This window comes from Ursus arctos, unplaced genomic scaffold (genome assembly GCF_023065955.2).
Source record: "Ursus arctos isolate Adak ecotype North America unplaced genomic scaffold, UrsArc2.0 scaffold_9, whole genome shotgun sequence".
In the NCBI taxonomy this organism is placed as follows: domain Eukaryota; kingdom Metazoa; phylum Chordata; class Mammalia; order Carnivora; family Ursidae; genus Ursus; species Ursus arctos.
This window is the reverse complement of record NW_026623111.1, coordinates 52,855,757-52,883,188: the sequence shown is the minus strand read 5'-3', so window position 1 is coordinate 52,883,188 and position 27,432 is coordinate 52,855,757. Positions and strand designations below refer to the sequence as shown.

Here is a 27,432-nt window from a genome sequence, read left to right as displayed (position 1 = left end):
GCCAAATTAACCTCTTTCTACTCTGTGTCTTCATCTCCGGGGGTACATGTGGACCAAAATTCCTAGCTCAGAGAGCGACTGTGCCACATTTAGAAAGTAAAGCACATAAGTATCTGGCACACAGCAGTAAGTGCTCAAAAGATGGAAGTTATTGTTAGTATTACCGGTGGTGATGCTTTTTGTTTGTTTGTTTTTTAAGATTTTACTTATTTGACAGAGAGAGAGAGAGAGAGAGAGAGAGAGAGAGCGCGCACACCAGCAGGGGGAGCAGCAGAGGGAGAGGGAGAACCAGGCTCCCCGCTGAGGAGGAAGCCCAATGCGGGCTCGATCCCAGGATCCTGGGATCATGATCTGAGCTGAAGGCACCGCTGCGGGTTGTTCTTGCAGTTATGACTGGTGGCAGTTTTACCATACTTTGTTTTTTTGAGGGAAGAGGAGTAGGACATGAAGTTTTCCCCACAATTTGTGGTCAAGCTCTTGGGGCATGACTAGATACTTAATTAGTTCAAAAGAGAGAAGAGTTCTCACTGCTTCCATTATCTAGAAATAGGCAGAGATTTATTTTGTTACTATTAGTTTATTTTCCACTTTCCATGCATTTTCTTATTTAATCCCTATGTAACATGTTCTACCATTATTGCTGCTCTGAAATTTTCTTCTCATTGCTTATTTTAAAAGAACCAAATTATACTTAGCTCAGAAAAGGAAATAATATCTGTTCTTGACAAGCATCTAAAAGATGTATTAGTAGAGATAAGGATTATAAAAGAGGAATCAGGATTGAAGGACTGTAAATCCAGTTTGGGTCAATTTCTTCCAATTTCTTCACAACTTACATCCCCCCAGGACCTTATACTCTTAAATGATAAAATTTAATTGCATGCATTATCTCACTGAATCTGCATAATAACCTTTTGAGGAAGGAATTCTTATATCCCCATTTTTAAAGACGAAGACACTGAAACAGGTTAACATATTTGGCCAAACGAAAGTATGTAGAGGAACTCAAACTTGAACCCGGAACTAACCAATCTTAAATCCCATATGAGCCTACGTACCAAACTGCCTTCTAGTCAGGGCAGCCTGGGAAGACCAAGTAGGGTAAGAGGGAGACTCATAAAATTAGCTCTTAACTCCCGTCAGTTCTAGAGGTTGAAGAAAAAAAAAAAAAGCGGCATTTTTTATAAACTGTATTGTAGTCCTTCCTCTGAATGATATACTTTATCTTTCATCTACATTGTATAGTCTTTATCCCAAAGATGTCTACAAACATATACAGAACATATTGGTGTGGTCTCAGGTTTACAAGTTTTTCAAATGAAAAAATGATGACTGAGTCATCTTGTAGAATGGAGGTAGAAAACATATTTAAAACTAAGATGGACTGTGCTCCTTCCATCTGCTATTAAAAAGATAAATTGAGGCATATTAAAAAATTTTGAGTTTGAGCAAAAATCAATGCAAATTGGGTAGTGCCAAACCAGAAGTAGTTAGGAGTTGGGTAGAGAGTTTTATAGAGAAAAAGCTGAAGCAAAGTAAGGAAATTATTGATTGGTTATAGTTTAAAGCCTAGTTAGCTGTTTGTGGTTAGTTGTCTTTAGCTTTTGATGCAGTAACATTGAGGCGTTTACAAGCTTAAGGTTTGGTTTGCTTACCTGGGCCAACAGGGCATTTAGAGCCACCTCAGTCTAACGACCTCTTTAATTAATTTGGCACAGGTAAGGAAAGTAGTGTAATTTATATCAGAGGGAAAGACATTTCTGTACTGTTCCCTTACCCTATTATAAAGAATGGGGACAACAAACAGAAGACCACTAGATTAACTGTTCAGGAAAAAAAAAACAACCAAAAAAAAAAAAAAAAACAAACCCGAAACAAAGCCACCCTCCCACCTTCCTTCCATCTCTTCTCAAAAATTAGCTGAACAATTGGAAGCAGGAGATATACAGAACTTATACTATTTATGTGAGTTTGAGCCAGATTTCTTTGAAGATTGAAGGACAGGCTAAATGATTAACCGGATTACTCCTAAAAACAAACGCTTTTGAGGGAAACTGGGTAGAACAGCAATCGTGGCTTAAGGTAAATAGCAGAAAGGAAATCATTTTAGTGCTCTGAGTTAAAAAATCATTCGTAATTTTCCCTACAACCAGATTGAACTTATTACATGTATTTAAGTGTTTGCTCTCAAAGACAGAGGCCCTTTAAGAAAACAGTTTTTGGCCTAAGTAATGATGGATAAATTATAAATCAGTGGAAAATAAATTGACCCAGCAAAAAAAAAGTTAGAAATTCACTTGTAGATCATCAAATCTTAATTTTGACAATGTCGGTGAAGGATAGAAGCAGAAAAATGTTCACCCTTAGCCCAGAAGGCTGACCTTAAGCCTGTATAATTCCGATAAGGATCAAATACGTGCTGGCTGCTACATTCTGAAAGGGTCTCATGACTCTCTGTACATCGCACGGACAGCTAATAGGCAGCTGAATGACAAGCACCAGAAAAATCTTACGAAAGTAGTTTTACAAGTAGAAATTTGAAGCAAACACTTATGATCTAATGTTCCCTGCATCTCCCCTCCCCCTTGAACATCAAGTATATAACCACCAGCTTCATATAACAAAAGTGCAGATCCGGTCCTCAGTCTTTACTTAAATATACTAAGTTGCACCGTAAAATGTCTCAAGAGTTCTTTCTTGACCACCGTGAGCTCAACAATCCTGCGACAATGTGATTTTTAAATTGATGTGTCATATTCCATCATATGACATGAGTTATTGGATATGGGGTTCACTTGCAGACTGTCCTACCTAGTTTAAGCAAAAATTTATTACTGGGTATTTGATGGTGTAAATTTCTTGGAATGGCAGGAACTAAGTGAACTCCTGATAACTTCCCCTGGCCTGCTTATTCCGCGTTCTGGCGGCAGCACTGCCCCTGCGAAGTCATCAAACCACAGTGGTGACCAACAGAACCAAAACAGCCGCTGCTGCAAGTCCTGCCTCCACGAACCTGGTGTCCCTCACTGGGGGACGCAAACCCATCTACCACCCTAACACTGAAGGCATCTGGTAAATGTAGTTTTTACCTTCCAACCTCAAAGGCCAGGAAGAATATTAGAAATAGACTGATATGGAAGTAGAGCATTGAATCATAACTTATTTAACCATTCTTTCAATTTTGATTTTAGATTGATACATACTTTCCCTATGATAAATAATTAAATTCCTGTAAGTGAAATCCTATATTCTTATAAGTGAAATTCCTATAAATTGAATTCCTATAATTCCTATAAGTGAAATCTCTGAGTATACCAATATGAATTCTGTTCAAGTTTTTTTTTTATAATTATTGCAAAATTGCCCTCTTGGAAATTTACAACAGTTTATGTTCTTTACAGCCATCTCTGTTCCATATTGTCAATCATGATTAACGCATTTGTAATTTTCTTTTTTATTTATTTATTTTTAACGATTTATTTATTTGAGAGAGAGAGAGCGTACCCGGGATGGGGGAGGGAAGGGCAGAGGGAGAAGGAGAGAATCTCAGGCAGATTCCCTACTGAACAGGGAGCCTGAGGGCCTAACAGACTGAGCCACCCAGTTGCCCCATATTTGTACTTTTAAAAAGGAAAATGACACAGGGTGCCTGGGTGGCTCAGTTGGTTCAGCATCTGACTCTTGATTTCAGCTCAGGTCATGATATCAGGGTCATGAGATTGAGCCCCATGTAGGGCTCTGCACTGAGCGTGGGGCCTGCTTGAGATTCTCTCTCTCCCTCTGTACCTCCTCCTCCCTGCACACTCTCTCTCTCTCCAAAACAAAACAAAACAAAACAAAAAGGGAAAGAAAGAAAAAGGAAAATGACACATCATTTAAGAACTAAGAATTTCCAGAACACCTGGGTGGCTCAGTCTGTGAAGCATCTGACTTCAGCTCAGGTCATGATCCCAGGGTCCTAGGATCAAGCCCCATGTCAGGCTCCCTTCTCAGCAGGGAGCCTTCTTCTCCCTCTGCCTGCCGCTCCCCTTCCTTGTGCGCACCGCGCTCGCTCTCTCTGGTAAATAAAAAAATAAAATATTTTATTAAAAAAAAACAACTAAGAATTTCAGGGGCATCTGGCTGGCTCAGTAGATGAAACACATGACTCTTGATCTTGAGGTCATGAATTGGAGCCCCATGTTGGGAGTAGAACTTACTTAAAACACACACACACAAACACATACACACACACACACACACACACACACACACACACCAAAAAAACCCTAAGAAATTTTTTTGCTGGTGAGTTTGAACATTTTAATTCTTACCATAGGTGAATTACAGCCAAGTCTTTACCTATTCCCCCAGTATTTCTCAACAATGCGTTTATTCATTATCTCAAATGATGAGAAATATAACATTTGTTTTGTTCATCCACACATATTTGTTGCTAGTTAAATAAGTAACTTTAAGATCTAGTGGCCTCTTACCATAGCCCTGTATTGGTACATAGATAGTATGTCTTTCAAATAAGGATTAAGGAAACTTTCTTCTTTTACTATCTCTAAAATGAAACTTAGTCGAGCCTGTAGGCTTTAACGTAAAAGTAAGATTATGTAACTTGATTATGAGGCAGCCACTTCAATTTTGGTGCAAATGCTAGATCTGAATTATAAATGTCTGCATATCTATCAGTATAGTTCTATGAGGTCTGTGGGTTACTTGTATATGGGTCCAGCCTCTGAATGTCTTGCCCCTCACAGTAAGAGCCCTGGAAGGAGAAAAGCTCTGTAAGAAAGAGCGCTTTGATTCAGGGAGGTTTGAAAGGTCCAAACAGACAGCTGTCATTCCATCTGCTGGAAACTGCTGATGGAATCTGCTGATGGAATCTCTGTCCTTTCCTGATGAATATGGCTGGATGAATTCTGGGGGAATCCTCAGCCTGTCAGGACAACAGTTTGTATGTCTTTTTCTTCTGGCAGGCAGCATGTTCAGCATCTAGACTGAAATGTTAAGAGATTAACTGATGTGCGGATTGATTTGATTACTTACTTAATTACTTACTATTCCTGGAGCTAAGAATTCCCCCTTTTCTAACCAAATAAATATGGGAAGATTTAGAGGAGGAATTAAAAAGAAGTCTTGTTTTATTCATATTTAGTGATTTAGAGGGGGAAAAAAACTTGTCTAAATTCGCCTTTAAAACTAGAATATTAATCTTCTGCTGCATGAAGGCAAAGCTCTAAACATACGCATTACCCTTCAACAGCTCCCTTTAAAGGCGGACTGGTTACAAGACCTTACGTGGTCATCACTCTCCATCTAGTGGCAAGTTCCTAGGAAGAGATATCCTGACACTTAAATGTTAAGAGCCAAATATTTTATTTTATTTTTTTTAAGATTTTATTTTTATTACTTATTTGACAGAGCAAGAGAGCACAATTAGGGGGAGCAGTAGAAGAAGAAGGAGAAGCAGGCTCCCCGTGAGCAGGGAGCCCAATGCGGGGCTCAATCCCAGGATCATGACCTGATCATGACCTGATAATGACCTGAGCCTAAGGCAGACGCTTAACCATCTGAGCCACCCAGGCGCCACAAGAGCCAAATATTTTAAGAGAGAACAGTAAGTATTGTAGTATCAAATAAAGCTCAACACTGTTTTGATAAATTTTGATATAAAAACTCTATGTAAAGTAATCCATGATTATAATTGGATATTGTGTCAGGTCATCTAATTGGAAATAAAAAGAATACCCCGGGATGATAAACAGAATATTTGTAACTGCAGTCTTTTCTTGAAAATGTTTTATTTTAACTTTTAACATTTTAAACATTTTATAATCTTAAAAATCATATTCATAATAAAATGTGAATTATATTTCAATTGTTTCAGGGAGAAGATTTCAAAAATATGTTGCCAACCAATTTATAACAGATCAACATCAGAATTGGGTCACTGGCAGAGATTTTTGGTATAAGAAACTTTGCATTCTAGAGATATTAATCTATTAGTATCAGTAAAGATAGCTGATAGCTCCAAACTGGGCTGTCGTTCAGCAAAGTGCCTATATCAGGTAGTTACATGGGCATCTATCTATTCCAGTATGTTCAACATTCTATTAGGATTAGTTGGTGTCCATGCTATCTGGTTATTAAATCATTTAGATATTACTCCGGATCCTAAGAGACACAGGAAAAAAATAACAAAAGAAGAATGAAAGTACTATGAAAAGAAAGTAAGCAAACTGAAAAATCTTTAAAAGAGGAAACCAAATGAATGGACCAGACGCAACAAGGATTTTTGAAAAGAATAAAAAATAATATTAGAACTAAAGCAAAAAAAATGGAAACATGAATCAGGAAAATCAGTTATGAAGCACTAATTGGAAATACTGAATATGAAAAATCTACTAGATGAAATAACACAGTAAGTACAGTGTTGGCTACACCTTTTTACTGTATTGTGGATACTATTTATCAGAGTGAATACACTTGAAAAACAAATTAGTAAGCTGTAATACCGGGTCAGTGAACATTACCAGAAGGAATTAGGAAGTTACAAAGTTGTACTAAAAAACAGAAAAGTTAAGGCATAGTGACTTATGAATTTTGAAAGATTAAAGAATAATAGTATCCAGATGGAAAGAGCACAGAGAAAGTGTTAAAATAAGAGAACTTAGAAGCTAGAATTTGTTATCTAATTCATTGTATGTAAGGCTGAATAAGTTATTTTAAGACATACAAGGCCTCAGAAGGCTGATGCAAATATTTGAAAATACTGTGGGAAGAAGTGTTTGATCAAGAAAAGGAATGAATTCAGAAGGTAACTGGGAGTGGAAAGTACAGAAGAAGCAAAGCTTTGCATTGTGTTTGGAACAGAAACTGCTGGAGGCATCTTTAAAACAAATAGCTTTAGGGAAAAACAAGACTGGACTGTTTTCTTTGCCCCAGAGATTTCATAGAGTAAGCATGTGTGTCACATGTGTCATATGTATATGTGTGTATTTACTGGAGGAACAAAGGCCAAAAAAGCCCTACCATGAATTTATTTACAATTCAAGTTGTACATGTGAATATGCACTATTTCCTACAATCAGAGGTGATATTTAAAATATATCTAGTATGGCATGGAGCACTGACCAATCAGAGCAGACACCAGCTAAAGTGCTGGAGCGTGTTCTGGGAGGCTCTGGCTGTGTTTTCCCCGTGGGGATTATGAATGTATTTGGGACAGGCTGGGGCAGTGGAGAGGCAGTGGGTAGGGGTTCAGGGTAGAGCCGATTTAGCAGTGGATACGGAGTTGCGTCAAAATGTTGACAATTGGTATGGTCATGTATGCTGGCAGAGCGGCAATATGCCTTCACATTTGATAACTTTCACAGGAATTTCTGAAACATGCTTTGCTTGTTTCCTTTTTTTGTGACCCATCTTGCGTAGCTGTTATATTCCTGAGAGATTAAAACAGTCTGTAGTAAAACAATTTGAAATATTGGAGTCTTCTTTACATTGGAAGTCAGACTCTTTAAGTAGGGGATATTAAGTTACAATAAAGAAGATAAAATAATCAAATATGATCCTATTCAAGATATTTTCCTGAAAAGTCAGCTTGCAAGTTTTTTTGTTAGGTTTCCTGGGTCGTAAATGTTCTGTACCATTTCTCTCCTATATTTTAAGGAAAGGCAGTTTTAAACCTGGAACCTATTAAGCAAAGTATTTTTAAAATCTAAAGGAAAGTTTCCCCTCATCACAGACCTCAACCGAACTGCAAGCTGGAGCCAAGCCCAGTAGATCTCAGCAGAGCCACAGCTTCCAACAGACCAGTCTGCATAACCATGTTGTGTCACTGAGCCATCAGGTGTTTACTATCCAGGAAAAGACATTCATTTGTCATGTATTCTTTTATTCATCATTCATTCGATATATATTGAGCATCTATGTGCTAGGGATTGCTATAAAAATCCAGAGCTGGTTTTTCTTTTAAAAGATTAATTAGATAATTTTCTGTTCACACTAATCAGGGAAGGAAAGAAGATGCAAATAACTAACAGCACCCATTACGTTTGCATTCTACTGTCGTAACAGGATACAAAAACAAACAGGAAAACCCAAATGGGTAATAAGCAACTGAAAAGATATTTGCCCATACCACTAATTACAAAAATGCAAATTAAGACACTAATTAGAAAGTCTGATAGCATTAAGTCATGGTGAGGATGTTGGGAAGTAAGAAACCTTCCATACAGCTTTAGGGAGAGTAAACTGGTGCAATCGTTCCGGAGAGCAACCTGAAAGTACTGGTAAATTAACCACATTTATACACTCTATATGATGTAGCAGTTATATCCCAGGTCTCTTGAACCTGTCGTCACTAAGAATACTTTTTACAGCACTGTTTTTGGTAATAAGAATGGAGGAAGCCTAGATGTCTATCAGGAAAGGAATGGGAAGTGAAATGAGAGACAGACATATAATTAAGTTATATGCAGCACTCAGAATTAATGTTCTATATTAATACATAGCTAGGTGAATCTTCAAATATCATGGCAAGTGGAAAAAAAAAGAAACAATATGAGATTTATAAGGGAATATCTTTTAAGGAGATCAAATGCTCACAACCAGAAAACAACACTACGTTTATTTTTAAGGATACGCATGTGTCTAAATAAACAGAAATGACTGACTGGAAAGGCATATATTATATACACAAGGGTGGCAGAGAGATAAAGATGGTAGATGAATGGAAAAAATAGTAAAAGTTGGAAAGTAAAAAAAAAAAAGCATTGCACAGATGCTGATAATGTGCAATGAAATGGAGAATGTGATTAATTCCATTCTGTGAAACTGATAATCTAAAAATAATAACACACAGTAGAACAGAAAAAAGGAAATGGGGACACCATGGTGGCTCAGTCGGTTAAGTGTCTGCCTTCCGCTCAAGTCATGATCCCAGGGTCCTGGGATGGAGCCCCGCATTGGGGTCCCAGCTTAGCGGGGAGTCTGCTTCTCCCTCTCCCTCTGCCACTCCCCTTGCTCATGCTCTTTCTCCCAAATAAATAAATAAACTCCAAAAAGAAAAAGGAAATGATGTACCATATTCCTCATAATCGTCATCATTTTCCATGACAAATAGGCTGATTTTTTTTTCAAGTGGAATTTCCTTTGTAGTTATCTTGTTAATTGGTGTAAGTGAGTCTTAATATTGCACTAATAGATTTTAATGTGTTGTCACTAGGAATTATTTCAGTCGAAGCTATCATTTTATCTTTCTTTAATTGTCATTAATAACCTTGGAAGAGGATTATCTTTGGAGCTCTGTGCCTCTCAAAATTATTTGTCTTGCACTTACCCTGTGCTCTGTATCCTTACTGTCTTGTTTCCCTTGAACAAACACAAAAGAAACAGAAGGCAATTGAATATACGGCACAGTTTATTAGAGGAAATGGCTGAAATAATATTTTCTTAACTGTTGAATGTAAAGACTAAGAGGATATTATGCTCCCATGTAGAATATTTAACTATACTCAATGTGTTTTAATATCACCGATTACTCCTTAATTGATAGTGGAGTGAATGTTCATTATGGGGTAAAATGCCAAATTTGCACCTAAGGGAATCTAAAGAATGTCTTTGGCTGCTGATTAAAGTGCTTCAAAAAGTTCTTTTTATAAAAAAGCTGCGCTTGTTTTGGGGGATGAGGAAATATAGACATTACTATTTGAGAAAGAAAAAACTTATATACTCAGTGATGATTACAATTCAGCTGTCATCTGTTTCTTTCATCTTCTAACTAGTGAACAAGGTTAGGTTAGTTATTTCTCTGACTAGGTGGATTGAGAAGGAATAGATTCAGAAATATTACCTAATGAAACTGATTATTATTGTAAATTGGTTTGTAGTCACTCTGTAAAGTGTGATACTGCTGCTGCTTTCCTCTCTATTTTCATCATAATTGTGTTTATTTTTTCTGGTTATTTCATGGAAACTTTTATACATATTGTATTTTGAAATGATTTTACTTTGCAAAAATGACTATTTTGAAATCCAAAGACAGATGAACCAGCTTACCCTTTCAGACCTGATCATGTTGGACCTATAAGCTCCTGCTTATTTTGCTTAGCGTTTGCCTGCTGGTTGCTGATTGTTTTTACCTCCTCCTTATGATTTGTTTCCAAAGAAGTAGAGTTTGTGAGATTTGGTTCAACCCCCCATTTTGATCCATCCCTCTGGGTCAGGCTAAGTCGCGAACTCCCTAGTTCATTGCCACAATAAGCAGGGTAACTAAGAATGACTGCAGTACTTACTTTTACAAGTTCATTCAACTCACTGAATGTTAATTGCTAATTTAGTTCTGGGAGAGAGGCATTTCCTTTGTTCTCTTTTTGGAGAAATACTCTTCAGAGATCCACAGTTCTTTTATCTCTTAATGTAGAAAAGTAAAATGTGCTTTAATGAAACATCTGAAATTTCAAAGTCTCTATTTACAATAGAAGATGAGCAACGTTAGTTTTTATTCTGTTTGCCTTTTTTCCCCTAAGTTGTTTGAAATGAGTCCATATAAATACAGGCAATTCTTCAGCTAGATCAGGAACTACAGTTTCACCGGATAAAGAGAAATTACAAAACTCATTCATGTATACTGTATTTTTTAACTTTGGAGTTGCTATCAGCTAATCTTCATCAAAAGCTATTAGTTAAAAATAGTATTGTCCATATGAAGTCAAATTTTGAGGTTCTTATATCTCTGAACAGATTAAGGTAATGTTGAAATTAGATGGGCACTTCCACGTAAGTCTATAAAAATATCTCCAGAATCTATTAGTATAATCTGGATATTGAAATTATTCCAGTAACATCAGGATCTTCAATTTCTGAGGGCTTTCCAATTCATAAAACACTTCCATACACGGCTTTTTAGAGGCAGGAACTATTTCATTGACTTGTGTCCCTTGAACCCAGAAATCGCCAGATATAGCTCAGTAAGTGTCTGAAGTAAATATCTATCTTTTGTTGTTCTCTTGGCCCCAAGTGCAAATCCCCTTCTTATACTTAGGGAACTCTTCGCGATGTGCCTCTTTGACAGAAGCCCTAAAGCGCAGGTACTCTATATCCCATCTCCCTTTTCAGCTAGGGCACAGGAGCATGATCTGGGCTCAACTAATTAGCTGCACCCACCCACCCAGTGTGGCAGGTGGTGTCCAGTGCCGGAGGTGGGTGGCTGTGCAAGTGGTGGCATCCAACATTCACCAGTGGTGGGAGCAGCACCCTCATGGCCCTTGGTCCATGGTCTCAGTTGTGGTTGGTTGCCTAGTATTCTTTGTACTTTCCCTGTTTCAGAATGTGGTTCTCTAGCTTTTCTGGCAATTCTCTTAGTTACATAAAATCCTTTCAATAAATTACTTTTTTGCCTAAATTAGAGTTGGCTTCTTTTACTTGGTTAAATAACCCTGACCAATAAAATATAGAATCGAGTTACATATCTCTATAACCTTATAATTTTATGAATAGTGTTTACGTATTAGGAAACAAAGATTACGAGATATTAATTAACTTGGCTGAAATCAAACATTTAGTAAGAACTAAGAGTCGGGATTCAAATATAATTGCTCTAAGTCTGGGGCTTTTTCTTCCCATCATAGTTTGCAAAGATCCATCGGCTACACGCTGAACAATACTTTTTCATTTTACTAAGCACACAGGAAGCTCACATTTGACAGCCTCTCTTGTCATTAGTCTGGGGCCAAGTGACTGGTTTATGGACAATGAGTGAACATGATGTTTGCTACTTCCAGTGCTAGCCACTAAAATGTCTCCTCAATCTTGTACATACTCTCGAAAGGGAAAACCTAAGGGATTTTTTTTTTCCCATATGTAAGGAAAAATCCATTTCTTCCCTTTGTGTATTTCTTTTTTATGAGTCTCCTTTATTGTTCACATAGAACCATTCACTTCTGACATTTTGGTCACCAAATGTGTAGAGTTCCCAAAACCAAGCAAATTCTCTGAGACACCAGCTAAGTGTCTTACAATTTAACTCAATTCTGACTCTACCCATGTGGAGACAGCATTAGATCCCACAGGCTAAGGGCTCACCCACCCTACCTACCCTTTCAGATACTGGTTGCAAGCCCAGGTTATTACTTGTGCTTCTGACGAACCCACTAGAGATAAGGGGTCCCAACACCCTTCTCCTCGGGTTTGATTAATTTGCTAGGGCGGTTCATAGAACCCAGAAAAAACCTTCCTTGTGTTTACCAGTTTATTAAAGGATATGATAAAGGGTATAAGCAGAGATATATAGGGTGCGGTGTGAGAATGTCATGTCTGAGCACAGGAGCTTCTATCCCCATGGATTGGGGTGTATCATTCCCCCATGTGGTTTTTGCCAGCCTGGAAGCTTTCTGAACCCCACACTATGAGAATTTTATGGAGGCTTCCTCACATTGGCATGACCAAGTAACTCAATTTCCAGCCCGTCTCCCCCTCTAAAGAAGAGGGCATGGGAGGGGATGAAACTGAAAATTCTAAGCTTCTAATCATGGCTTGTTCTTCCCCATGATCAACCACCATCTGGAAGCCATCTAGGAGTCCACCCAGAGTTGCCTCATTAGAACAAAAAAAACCTCCTAGTGTTCTTATCACTTAGGAATTTATGAGAGTTTTAGGAGCCTTGTGTCAGGGATGGGGTCAAAGACAAATATTAGAATAAGAGTTGCTCCTAGTATTCTTATCACTTAAGAAATTACAAGGGTTTTCGGAGCTCTTTGCCAGGAACTGGGGGCAGAGTCCAATATATGTATTTTCTGTTATCTCAAATTCTCTTTCTGTTCAAGTGGTTAAAAGTGTGATGGAAGAGCTTTACCAAGGAAGGAATCCAAAACTGAGTCATCACTTGGAGTAGAGTCACCTGAAAGAGCTACCTGGGCCACATTATGAACTGGAGACAAACTTCTGTTGTATTATGCTCCTCTGATATGAGGGTTTATTGCTAAAGCTGCTAGTGATCTTTACTCATTTTGACACAGTAATTGGTAACAGAAGTGAGGTACTACCATAACAAAAACCTAAAATATGTGGCATTAGCTCAGCTACTGGCTCTGGAGAGTGAAGAAATAGTTACTGGATAGTTCTGTTATGTGGTAGCAACATTTTCAGTAAATTTGTTACCTGCTTTTCCTTACAATGCAGACCATGTGCCAGCTGGGCTTGTAAACTCTATAGGAAGAGTTTGGAAAACCAAATGTTAGCAGTGTTTTTAGGACTATTTGCTCATTTGTCAAAGTATAGTTTAAAAAAAGAGATGATTCCAGGAGAAAATTGGCCAACTGAAAAGTAGAAATGATAAGAAAGAAAGAGAGAACAGAGTATGAGTATGAGTATGTCCTTAATTTGCTCAAGATAGATTCAAGGTAGCTGCCATTAAGTAAAAAGAAAGTCATAGGGTGAAGCCACAACACAAATCAGACTGCAGAATCATGTCTAGAAAAAGACTATTAGTGTGGCTACTGGCATATGGAATTGATTGGCCACAGATCGAAACTATTAAAATTTTGAAGAAATGTTTTTGCCAATGAAACTAAGAAAGTGCAATAAAAAACATTTGTGATGTTAGGATTTAAAACAATATGCAGATCCTCAACCCTGCAGGAGTAGACAGACTCTTCAATCTATACATCCTCTAAAAAGGGCTTACTGCCCAATACCCATGCCAGATGTAGTCAAGGAAAATATTGGACAAGGAAGAGCTTTCCAGAGGTTGAGAACATTGGATAATGGGAGTTCTCCCCAGAAAACATAATTGAGCCTAATCAAGATTTTCCCCTACCCCAGGGCAGTATCTGCCCAGTGGGATTTCAAAATTGGTTCAAACCAGTTGCTGCCGCGTTTCTTATTCTCCTAAATGGATGCGTTGATTGTGGTTATCTTGTTCCTACTCCACCATTGTAATTAGATATGTGTTTGGGTGAGGAGGACTTCCTTGTCTTTTTAGTTCATTGGTCTCCAGAGCCTGGGGCATCACATCTGGATCAGATGGGAAGGACTGCACGGCACTGTGGATTTTGAGTTGATGCAGTTAGTGATTAAAGGTTTTGAGTTAGTGATGGAAGTGACTGTTTCATGTGTGGGAGGATGAATAAAGGGATAATAAGTGGCCAGGAAGGAGGACTGGCTAGATGCTCACTAATCTTATTTCCTTCTTTTGGGCATATGGGAAGGCTACAGTTCAGAGTGTCTCCTGAAATCAGATCAGCTGGATTGCAGCCATATGAAGTGGTAAATAGAACATGGACAGAAGCCATTTGTGTCACTTCCCAGACCTGGCTTCTTAAATGTCCTTCACTATCTTTCATGTACTCTCCATTGTCCCGTGGCCGTAAGCAAAGAATCTGAGAGTGGAACTTCCCTGAATCCAAACACTACCGAGCAGGTCTCAGACACCAGCTGGGTGTCCTGCAACTCAACTTAATTCTGACACTGTCTACTCATAGATAGTATCACATTCCACAGGGTAAGAGCTCAGTCCCACAAGACTGCCTTTCACTTCAGATGCCAATCACAAGTCCACATCGTTACCTGTGCTTCTGACCGACTGGATATAAATCAGAGATTCCCATGATCCTCTCCTCAGGTTTGATTAATTTTCTGGAGCTGCTCACAGAACTCAGGAAACCAATTTAGTCACTAGATTAGTAGTTAATTACAAAGGGTAATAGCCAGAAGAAGAGATACATAGGGCATGGTCCTGAACAAAGTAGCTTCTGTCCCTGGGGAGTTTGGAGCCAGGCACAGTCGACAGGGAAGTGTACTGGTTCAGCAATTTGGAAGTTCTCTAAACTCTGTCCTTTTGGGTTTTAATAAGGGTTTCATTACTTAGCATGACTGATTAAATCCCTAGCCATTGATGATTGGACTCAATCTTCAGCCCCTCTCCCCTCTGTGAAGGTCAGTAGGAGGGACTGAAGGGTCCAAACCTCTACTCACAGCATTGGTTCCCCTGAAAACCAGCCCCACCCTTATGGGACTTCAGGACTTTCCAGAAATCACTTCATTAACATAATAGAAGACATATTTATGGCTCTCATCGCTTAGGAAATTCCAAGAGTTTTAGGAGCTCTGTGCCTGGAAGAGGAAGAAGAGCAAATATGTACTTCTTATTATAAATCAGATCACAATGACCTAAACATGTAAAAATACTGTTAAAATCCAGTGATGGTTAATTGCTTGGATTTTTAAGCCAGATTGCCTGGGTTCAAAACCAGCTCTTTAATTTACTAGGTGAACGACATTTGAAGTAACATTTGTGTGCTCAATAGGGATAATATTAGAACCTTCCTCATAAAGTTACTTTGAAGTTTAAATGAATTAATATATCTAAATAACCTAGAATAATGCTTAGCACATAGTAAGCACTGTATGTATTAACTATGATTATAATAGAAGAATCTATGATGTTCTCTGGGAGCTAGGAGAAGGAAAAGTCTAATTTAGTCTGCAGGGTAGAGAAGAACCTCCAAAGAGCTGGGCTCTACAGACCAAGGGGGAGAGATGGGTACTAAATCATATTTGAGGAACTTTATGGACCGTATCAGTTTTTAAAGGGTAAAGTCTGGATGAATCCTTGTCTAGATGAATCCTTTAGCATGAACTCATCATTCAAAGGATGACTCCATTCCAAATGAGTTTTCTACCTGTTAGGGTCTCGTATAGTTACATCCGACTAGAAGAAGCTCTATTCTATCCAGTTTAATGCTTACTAGTTGGTCTATAAAGCCAGTTTTTTTTCATTCTCCCTTGTATTAGACTGCACTTACAGTAGTTACACAGTTTAAATCCCATTCAGAGCAAGCGAGATTGACTCATACTTCAGGAATTTTCTCTCCATGTTACTGATGTGGGAGAAGGCAGAAGCAAACGTAGATAAAATTAAATTTCCTTATAACCTGCAGCCCAATGACAAATACTTGAGGCAGGCAGAATATAACATTTCTCCAGGAAACTCCCAATTGTCTTAAGTTTAATGCTTTGCTAGTGGAAAAACAACCTTAGCTTGATAATAGCCAGGCCTCTAGGATCCTGTAAGTCTTCTTTACATATGAAAGTCCTTTTGGAAATTTTCCTTGCCCTTACTTCCCCCAACTCTGAGAGATATAATCAGTCACCCCTCCACTTATAATATAGCTCTTTCCATCTACGGGTCCTTTCCCTGTGCTTTCATAAACCCACCTTTTTGCACTGAAGATGTCTCAAGAATTCTTTCTTGGCCATTGGCTCAGAGCCCCACCACTTCAAACCACATCATTACTAGTTCTAAAACTTGCTCAACTTGCTAATAGCTAGCGACTTCTCACCTGAGGGTTTCATGGTGTTTTCTTAGAAATGAGTCAATGACATTAGCTCCAATGGCAGGGGAAAAGATGTCTAAATCACAACAAACTTTGACTGTTTTACCTAAAAGAATAGAAAAGACCAAACAATGTCTAAGAAGTCTTTTCCAAGTAAGAATAAATGCTTTATTAAGGAGGGCACATATTGCATGGTGCACTGGGTGTTATACACAAATAATAAATCATGGAAATTTACAACAACAACAAAAAAAGAATAAAAGCTTTTGCCAATCCACTGAAAAATGACTGCCTCTTCTCTATATAAATGAGATGTTTTGCTTTCTGAAAATGAAAATGTTAATTTTTCTTTTCTTTTTTTTTTTTAAGATTCTATTTATTTATTTGAGAGAGAGAAAGTGAGTGTGTGTGTGGGGGGGGAGCAAAGAGAGAGGGACAAGCAGACTCCCTGCTGAGCAAGACACAGGGCTCTACATGGGGCTCTATCCCACCACTCTGAGATCATGACCTGAGTGAAACCAAGAGTCAGACGCTTAACCAACTGAGCCATCCAGGCACCCCAATAAACTATTAGTTTTTCAATTTCATTCCCAGGGAATTTCAAATTTTCAGGCTTTACTATGAATGAGTCCGTGCAGCATTTAGAAGACTAAAAACAAAGGGAGGAAAGCCAAAGAGGAATACCAGTTTTCAGCATCTGCCCCAGGGCTTTGCCACCAAAACACCACCCTGATTCTTTTTGAGGTGACTACACCCTCTCTTCTCTAAGCTTTGGAATCTCTTCTGTATATGTACAAGCATTTGTCTCTCTGACAAAGTGTCATCGTCAGGGAATTTCTAGATAGGGATCTCTGAGTTAAAATTCCAAACTATATGCATCCACCCATCCTTATAATTACTCTCTTGCGGCTTTTAAAAAATAACTACATACATCAACAGTTTCGCAACTGCTTCAGAGAGCGGTACGATTAGTATGCAAATTCCCAGAGCAATTATATAGGTGACCACAGTTTTTAATGTGAACATTGTTAAAATGTTTGAATGCTGTCATGCTGGGACCAACAGACCAAATTTGAAAATTTTATCAACACGAAGCTGTTGACTCAGCACTTGAGAATTAGATTTGAGAGTGCTGTTGCCTGAGCTGCATGCTGCCTGCGTTGGGGTTTTCTCTCATACAGAACATCATGCAGTATTGTGGGGTAACAATAAGAAATTTTTCCCATAAGAACCACAACTTAAATTACAATCTGGTAGCAGTTTTGCTATGTCTTTATATGATAACTAGTCAACAACAAGTTTTTTCTCTATTAATTTCACTTTGGTCAAATATTTTTCAGAATGAAATGAGAATACAGGACTTTCCTGCATATATGCAAATTCATTTGTTATGACACAACAAATACCATCACAGACTATAAGAATTGAGAAAAACCATAGATGTATTGATTTTACGAGTGATTTCACTATTTGGTCCAGGAGGTGAAATGCTGGTACGTCCTGGTTGTGTAGGGCCTGCACATTTCCTTAAGTTGTTCCTAGACTCTCTACCTCATTTCCTACTCTAATTAGCATTATTTAAATGAGCAGAGAGTTCACTGAACAGTACTTAATACTGTGAATAAACTGGGCTTGCTCTTTCCATTCCAAACCCTTTTTTTATCTGTTTGTTTGTCTGGACGGGTGGAGGATAGGACTTGGTACATCAGCTTACTTTAGTAAGAGTGGTGATTTTGCCTGAGCCTGAGTCTAAACAAAAGCTTACCCAGCTGGAACCAGATCATCCATCTGTATTGTTGATATAATATTTTTGCATTTGTTGATTTGTTATTAAGCCCTTTTATTGTGCTCGTGTCCTAAATTCCGTCTTTAAATACACTCCAGCACTCAGGCTACAAAAATGGATTGTTTCATCACCAAGGTCGTCTTAGAAATAAAATAATTATCACTTATTTATCTATTGATTGATTGTAAGCATGTGAAAAAAATAAATTAAAATGAATTAAAATAGAAGAAAAAAATCACGGGTATATGAAATAATCATTTTTTTTTGAAAGAAAAAGAAACTGTGCTTGTTCTTAACCTATAAATTGTAAATAACTTCTCATTGCAGAAACTTCAGGCAATACTGATAATCGGAAGTGAAAAAAAATCTAAACTTCATGTACATTACTTTATTGTGTTTGTTTTTCTGTGTGTGTTTGTATGTGTAGTCAAGTGGTTTACTTTCGGGATTGGAATAGTGTTAAGAAATATAGTTTATATGCTTTCTATTCCATCTAAGGCTTAGTTATAAGAATTTCTTCATTCTTTAAATGGCCCTCCAGGTCATGATTTTTAGCAGTGGTATTATAGTCAAACAGATGGAAATTACATATTTATATAACCATTCACCCAAGTGACAGAAATTTAGGTTATTTTTTTATGTTATTACAAAATAATGCCCTAATGAACATTCATGTATATAAATATTTATGTTTCTCTCTGCTATTTTCAGGTTGAATTCCTATAAGTGGTATGGCTAAAAACAACTTATGTTTTTAAGATAGATTTTTTAATATATCATCAAATTACCTTCCAAAAAAGTTGTACCTGTTTATAAACTTAACCTCACTGTCTGCAATACTGAGTATTATCAGACTTTTTAATACCTGATGCTGATTGCTAAACAATAGTATATTCTTATTTTAATTTGCATTTTTTTCCTTAAGATTTTATTTATTTATTTGAGAGAGAACAAGCATGAAAGCACCAGGTGGGGGGAAGAGCAGAGGAAGAGGGAGAAGCAGACCCCCGCTGAGCAGGGAACCTGATATGGGGCTCAATTCCAGGATCCTGAGATCATGACCTGAGCTGAAGGAGACACTTAAAGGACTGAGCCACCCGGGTTTCCCAAATTTGCATTTTTTAATTACAAATGAAACTAACATCTTTCTCTTCATCCTTTGTATATCTTCTATGAATTGCTAGTTACTTACTCATTTTTTTCTACCGAACATACTCATCTTTTATTTTGATTTTTAGGAGTCTTTTTTAATATAAAAGGCGTTAACACTTGGTCATATGCATTGCAAATATTCTCCTTCTTTGTGAGTTACTTTCTTATCTGGTTTACAGGTTTTTAGGAGTAGATTGTGATGCTAATAACCTTGTTATGGGGAGAAATTAAACAAAGACAGATGAGTGATCTGGGAGGAACTGATTGAGTTAGGGACATGAATGGTGGTTTTTGGATTGCATTAGAATTTGAATGATTGGCTTACTGTTTTGGGCAATGAAATTATTATTTTGGTACTTTAGCCTCTACTATTTTTAACTCTCAAAGCAACCCTTTAAACTGCTATCAACGTATTTAAGTCACAGATCTACTCAAGTGGAAAAAGCAGAATTTACAAGCCAGGTTTGTCCAATTCCAAAGTCTATTCTTATGATTATACCACATTACTTCTAAAGATTACATTTTATCCATGTGCTTCTTCAGCATGTTTTTAATGTATGCTATTCCATACAGTTGGTGTTCCATAAACTCACCATGACTGAGTTCATTTCTCAACTACATAGATGTGGGCACAAAGGACACAGAAAGGATAAGTATCTTCCCCAAGATTACCCAGCTAGTAAAACTAATCCAGGCAAAGGGGGGAAGGCTAAGAATAGTGAGATCTAGTCCATCAATCTTTTCATCTTGTGTTTCTTCCTTTGCTTTTTATGCCTAGAAAGTTCTCTGCCTAGAGGTAAGAGAAAACAATTATGTTTCCTTCTAATTATTTCTGGTGCTGGCTTGCATATTTATATTTAACTCAAGACTATCTGGAATATATTTTGGTGAGAGAAATAAATTAGAGGTTTTATCCTAAGGCGGAGGGGGCTTGATGAAATGATTCAAAGTTTTATCTGAAAGACTATATAGAAGGTAATTGCTGAGAAATATTTGAAGAAGAGAATTAGAACAGAGAACTAGTATTGCCAGAAAATTAAAATAATAATTATGCAATAATTAAAACAACACACACTGTTTTAAGAAAAAAATCAACTCTGTTCAGTGTAAAGGAACAATTAAAATAATGTGAAAATCTGTTTTTCTCAAAGAGCATATTAGTTTATTAATTTTGGTTTTGATGATTTTTCAGATCTAAGGAATGTCAAAACAATTACTGAAAAAATACAATACTCCAAATAAAAATCCAAACAAGCCTGGTGCTTGTTTCTGCAGCATATATTAAAAAATTGGATCCATGCAGAGGTTAGCATGAGCCCTGCCAAGGATGACACACAAATTTGTGAAGCGGTCCCTACTTCTCAGTTATGCAAGGTGAATTTTACACCTCAATAAAGTTGAAAAAAAATATAAGCCTGAATTTTTTCATAACAAGACTTGCCCTTAATGAATTGTGACAGTGAAATAATCCTTTTGACATGGTGCGGTTGCTATGGCTATAAACATAGGTGTCACGGCAGATGTTGGCTGCAGAGGCTACTGAGCTGATGAGGGAACACTTTCAGGCTTTGTTTATGTGGGTGCGGTGCTCTGTGCACACCCCACACCCCTGCCTCCTTGCAACGCGCACCCGCGGCAGAGCGCTGTCTTCCCTCTTATCCTATCTTTCTACTCTCGAACTGCAGTTGGGTTGGGTCATCATGGACTGTGTCTTCTTTCTTGTTGTGCTGGGATTTGGATAAGCAGGAACCTCTCCCTGGAATTATGAGGATGTTCAAAAGGGTCTCCAGGTGGAAAGCATTTGGCCTTGACATGATGTAGAAAAGAAAGGAGAGCTTGGAAAGACAATAATCCTAGAATCAAGGAGTTTTAAAAATAGGAGGAAGGGTTTTCTTTCAATCTTCTATTATTCAACCAAAAATCTATAAATGTATATGTGGTTTTCAGGATGAGGAACTCAATAACAGAAATGGAAAACTAAAGGTTGGCTATGAACCCTGAGGTTGAGGGGACTTACATGCTAACCCTTTTCTTCCCCAGTGACATTTACGAAGTACGGGAAATGTATTTCCTTCTAAGAAAAGCAAGTATGGCAAGATCCCAGCTTTTCTATAGGAATCAGTCAATTCTATTTTTGTGCTCCTAATTGTCCTGGATTCTTAAATGACATCTGACTTCTGAACTCTCCAAGTCGTAGTCTGGATGAAGCACTTTCACTGTCCCCACTGAAGATGCAGTATTGCCTCAGTGGAGAATCATGCCTTATTTGCAGCACTCAAGTGGTATAAGTTAAGGTCCCCCCCCCCCCCCAGATAAGGGATGTTCATATAGAGAAAATCTGCCACTATGATTTGCAAAATTTATAGAAACTCCAACTTTCAAGGGCTAGTTTATGAGGAATGGCTTTTGTTCATTTTTTGTCTTTGCATTTTCTATGGTATCTTGCAGCATAAAGTCTTATGCATATAATTTTTAATAGTAAAATAATAAATACAAACAATAAATATTGAACTGAGGGATCTAATCAAAGGAAAACTTTTTGTTAATTTTAAGGCCAAGAGGCAAAAAAAGAAACATGTTACAAACCTTACTGATTATTTCCTCCTTACATTTACCATTGGTCATAATTTAGTAGAAAGATCCCTCCCAAAGTCAGCTTTCTTTTCTAGGAGGACTGTATACAAGTGTTATAGAAAGTAGATATTCCCTTTTGCCTTGAAATATGTATCCTTTTGCAATGTGAAAGCTGAAGTTCAAGTCTCTCAGATTCAGATTGATCAGCAGTGTTTTCAAAGATAAGTAGCATTTATCCTTCGTTATTGGATATTTATGAATCTATTAGATATTGTTCCTCCCTGCATATCCCTTGAACTTTTTTTTTTTTTTTTTTGAGTTCGAGAAAGGTGGGGGAGGGACAGAAGAAGAGGGAGAGAGAGAATCTTAAGCACGGAACCCGATGCAGGGCTTGAACTCACAACCCTGAAATCATGACCTGAGCCGAAATCCAGAGTGGGACACTAAACCAACTGAGCCACACAGGCACCCCTTAAACTTTTTAATACTAGCAGATTAATTTGAAATAATCCCATCAGCAGACTGGGCTAAACTCGGGAAGTCATGATTTAGTATTAAAGGATGGCAACCAGGAGTAATGACTCTGTCATAGAGCCTGTAAGACCACACAGCCTGAGGAGTGAAACCCAGGTGATGGCGAGTGGGGGGGAGGTGCGGCAGGGTAAAAGGAATTAAGAAAAAGAGGAAATCTGCTTGCGAACTGACACCATGGACCTTCAACTACAGCCAAAAATACATTGATATCTATGAACACTGGGGGGTCTAGAGCTGAGATTAAAAAGACAAAGGTACAGTCTGACAGACCTACTCTGATTTCTAGCTCTGGGGTTTTCTCTAGTTTCCACTCAATGCCCATCCTCCTTAAAGTTCTTTGTACCTCCCACTGTCTTTCCATAAAGACAATAGTTTCTCTGACACTCCTTTCCAGAAACTGGGGTCTTGCCATCAGAGTTAGAGTTCCCACTAGCTGAGAATTCACTGAGATAGTCAGTGCTGCCTGGATCTCTGTGTATTGCCTACTGGAAGACTGCCTTCCTGCCATGTCCCATCCATCTAATGTTACATTTTTCTCACCTGGGATTTGATTGCTTCTTTATCACTATTCTTTGCATGTAATGTGTTCTACTTTGCTTCTCTGAGCAGACCCTCGTGCAATCCTAGTTCTGCTCTTACATGCCTTTAGGAAGAGCTGGTGCTGGACCTGTATTTTGGACTGTCCCCATGGTTAAAAACAATCCTGGTTCTCATTCATCTGTTCATTCATCAAACGTCATTTATATTCCTACTACGTGTAGGTACTTGAGATATAATGACAGAAATAACCATGGATGGACACAGGAACTCTCACATACTGTCATGGGAGTGTAAATTGGTAAATGACATTGGGAAGCAATTTGACAATATTTAGCAAAGTTGCACATGGAGACTCCCTATTATCCAGCTATTTACTGTCTCAGTTTGTACTTATAAAAACTCTTGTTTCTCAAAAACAAAACAAAACAAGAAAACCCCGAAAACAAACAAAACAAAACAAAACCCATCACCAACAAAAAACAAACCAGAAAAAAAATTCTTGTTTCTCTGCATTTGTTTCACATACTTCTCTTTCATTTATAATATATTATATAGATGATGTAAAATTTATAATTAATGGGCATTGTATATAGGTACTTAAATTCACTAAAGTGAATTAAAAAGTTATTCCCTGGGTATTGAGGCTGAGTTAGAGCTCGACTTCTGTCTTCACAAGGTTCCTTCCAAAAAGAAGAAACCTACCTCACTCCCACAGTACCTCTGAGCTCAGGTATTTCAACTTCTGTCAAAGTTCTCAGGCTTGAACAGCAGCACAGCAGATCCTCCCAAGCGTAAATACGACAACACAAATTACGTACTGTCAATTCTTTAAATACAGAATTATATACAATTCTATTATTCATCTACTGAAAATACTCACAAATTAAACATTTGTGACCGCAGAGGAAAGTATAAGATTTGAGATGTGCTCCTATGAGAAGGTGCAACCCACATCTAAATCAGTGCTGCTCTGCAGCCATGAAAGAAACATGTCACTTCCCCCCTAGTTACTGTTTCCAAAGGAAAACTGCTTAATCTTTTTTTCTATTTGAAGCCAAAGCATGCCTTCACGTGCAAGTAAGACAGTGGAGAACAAACGAGAAACTGACGAAGTGACCCTGAGATGACCCTCCAGCACTTGTGCAACCCTCCTCTCCGGCTTCATTAGCTCGTCACTACAAACTGAGGCGATGTTTCATTTTTGTGTCTAGATAACGATGCTTAAAGACTTTATCTGATTATCAGATATCGGCACCTGTTTGGAGAGTTTGCAGGGTATCCCTTGCATGCGGCTGCGAGCTCTGCTACAGCGAGGTTCCTCCCTGCAGCCTTCCCATCCCGCTGGCTGACAGGATGTTTGCTACGCTTGCTGCTAGTGATGTGTATCAGCCTGGCACTCTGCCTCTAACTACCACTGGCATTGCCTGCCCAGCTCCTGAGTGGCGACACTGTTTTGGTAATTCTCCAGAAGATGCTTGAGACCCTGCTAGCTCCTTGGCAAGGTTTGGGAGGCAGAGGAATCACAAAATTGAATGTCAACAGAGGTCTGGCTGGTAATGGGGAAGTGTGAAGGCTGCATGCTGTAAGAAAAGTGGCCATGACATTTGGCTTAAATGTCACCCAATAATAGACAATGTGAGAGTGGTGGTGAACCAGCCAGCACCTGCTCCATTGGAAGGGAGATGCTGCTGGGAACAGAGCTGACCTGCGAGAAAAGACCTAGGTTTGCCAGACGTGATTTTGCAAGAAGTGTGAAGTTAGTATTCTTAAGTGAAACTTTACTTCTGAGCAGTGTGGCACCTGATTCTTTTATTTTTTAAATGACACTACCATGGCCAAACCAAACATTTCTCTGGGCCTTGAGGAGTCACTGTGGGCCCCTAGTTTATATCTTTGACTAACACTGCTCTTACAAGTAGCTACTTGTAGAACCCATAGCCCAACTATAGTTCCAAGTCCCTGCATAGCAACCATCAGACTTCAGCATTGCAGGAGCCAAACACACACACACACACACACACACACACACACACACACACACAGTGCATGTGAGGGAGAATTCCATGCTTATCAGGGGAAAACCCACATCCTTTCCACTAATGGAATCTGGCTTAACCAACTACTTAAAATGGTCACATGCTTTGCCCAATTCCATCTCAAATGACACTTTATAGGAAAGGGTTACAATATAGCTCAGATGCCACTGCACTGAATTCAATACAGTTTGCTTTTGGTCTTGCCTTCAGGATGAGGCAAGAAGTTCCAACTGCACACATGATACAATTTCACCTCTTACCCTCCTGGGAGCAAATTCTTGAATAAAGATTATAAACACAGCTTCCAGGAATGAAATAGTAATCTTCAGGTAGAGAGCTAAATCCAGACTTAAGAGAAACTGTCTTCAGTTCTGTGGAGGCAGCCTCGCTAGTAAATCAAATTTCTATGACTGAGCAGAACATTTCAGCCCAGTGTCAGGCCTCTCTGCGTGGAGACTGCTTCCCTATATTCAGGACGCTCCTCAAGAATAATGGAAAGCTACTTGTGTCCAAGTGTAAAAGGCCCATCTCCTCTCCATGCCATGCAGGAGACCTGTATGTCACTTTCTCCTTGGAAGCCTCTCCTGCTTCAAAATTTAATGTTCACTTTCCACTAGCTAGATGGTTCAGGAACCCCAGTTGAAAGCAAAGCAAATTTAAAGGAAGAACACTTCAGCCACAGAAGCTGAAACAAGCAGCGTCCCAAGGTCCACTATCAGTAGTAAGAAACAGCATCACACTGGGGAGAGGCTAAGAGGCCACCTCTAGTTTTTGGATAACCCAGCAGGTAGCTATCCATTGTGGAGAAGATGCTTCAGCGACACTGGAATTACCTAACTAATATCTATTCTGATTGTATGCGCACTAGAGAATATTCTGATAACTTAATTTTCCCAGTAGATTTGCCTACCAGAAAAGAATGTGCTGGTCAGGCCAAACCAAAAATGGTGGTTCACTTAGCTAGATTGACATATTTCTCATTGCAAATTAACATACACATTTTCTGGTTTATATGCTGTAGTGACACAAATATATAATTCCATGTGATAAACACATTGGGAGTGCTTTATGCATTTTACATACTCAAATATTTGATAATTTGATTTTAAATAGGCATCCTCAGATAGCAACATGGTAAATTACAATATCACCTGGTGCTTTCAACTCATTTTTAACTTTTCTTTATTCATGGACTGGAAAAATGAATTTTTGTTTTTATTTCTCAAATTATTTTTCAAGGTTAAGTGAATTTGTATTTCTTCATCAACAGAATTTGCCCTGCTGTTAAGAGGGAGGAAGTGGAGAAAACTCCCATCTATTGATAGCCTACTATTGTTTGGGCTTCTTAAATATATTACATCATTTGTTTTGCACAATAACCCTGAGATAAAAAGGGTATTCTCCTCATTTATAAAAATAGGTTTAAGCATGTATAATAAGACTGGCCCGGGGTCACACAACTAGTAAATTGTAGGATTACGATTTAAATTTAAAAGCCTAGAGGACTCTTCTATTTCTTCTGATTTATTATTGACACATTGTAGCCTCAAACTGTAACATAACATATAATTTCGTATGTTACTAAAAGTCTTTATTTGCCCTAATCAAGGTTTAAGTGTTATTTGGATGAGCCAGATTGGAATAGGCCACCATTCAAGTCTGGTAGACATGTGAGATTGTAGAAGGATAGGCTTTAGAGATAGGGGAATCCAGGCAGAGACACAAGGCACCACATAAATGTAAAACCTACATTCTTTGTGAGGTAGTGGGGAGGCATAGGAGAATGAGTAGAAAATAACTGTGTTACAAAGGAACAAACTGAATGTAGCTTCCAAAGAACAGATTTCGTTGCAGAGAAACTAACAACTGCATTCATCCACAGTAGGTAATCGGAAGGGGCCTACTGGCAGGATCAGCTGCATATTATATCTGAGATATGTTTAAAACTAATTTTTTAAAAAGATTTATTTATTTATTTATTTGACAGAGAGACAGCCAGCCAGAGAGGGAACACAAGCAGGGGGAGTCGGAGAGGAAGAAGCAGGCTCATAGCGGAGGAGCCTGATATGGGGCTCGATCCCACAAAGCCAGGATCACACCCTGAGCCGAAGGCAGACGCTTAACGACTGCGCTACCCAGGCGCCCCTAAAACTAATTTTGATACTTAACATTAAGCTAAACTCATTCAGAACTAGAAAAGGAGTCCATCAAATTCCCAGTTACTGTTTTCTCTGCAGATGATTTTGTGTATTTGATAATTTGGGTATAGAGTTTCAGGTTCAAAGGTTTTTCACTCGATATTGTATGTGTTTCATTGCAAGCAGTATGCCAATGAAAAGTCTGTTTTTATTGTCTTGTAAGGAATCCATCTTTTCTCTCAAGTGGCCTCAGGACTATCCTCTTTACCTTGATATTCTAAGATTTCACCATCTCTTCTCTGTGTTTTTATTTTGCATGGTCTCTGCTAACCCTTTGTGAGGTTTCA

The 27,432-nt window shown here is 38.3% G+C and overlaps 1 non-coding gene across 1 annotated transcript; it reads left to right on the top strand.

Moving 5' to 3' along the window:
• The first annotated feature begins 20,522 nt into the window (after nucleotides 1-20,522).
• On the top strand, nucleotides 20,523-20,625 carry LOC113262576 (U6 spliceosomal RNA). Its single transcript, XR_003318858.1, has one exon. It is a non-coding gene; the product is annotated as a U6 spliceosomal RNA (small nuclear RNA).
• Nucleotides 20,626-27,432: the final 6,807 nt, after the last annotated feature.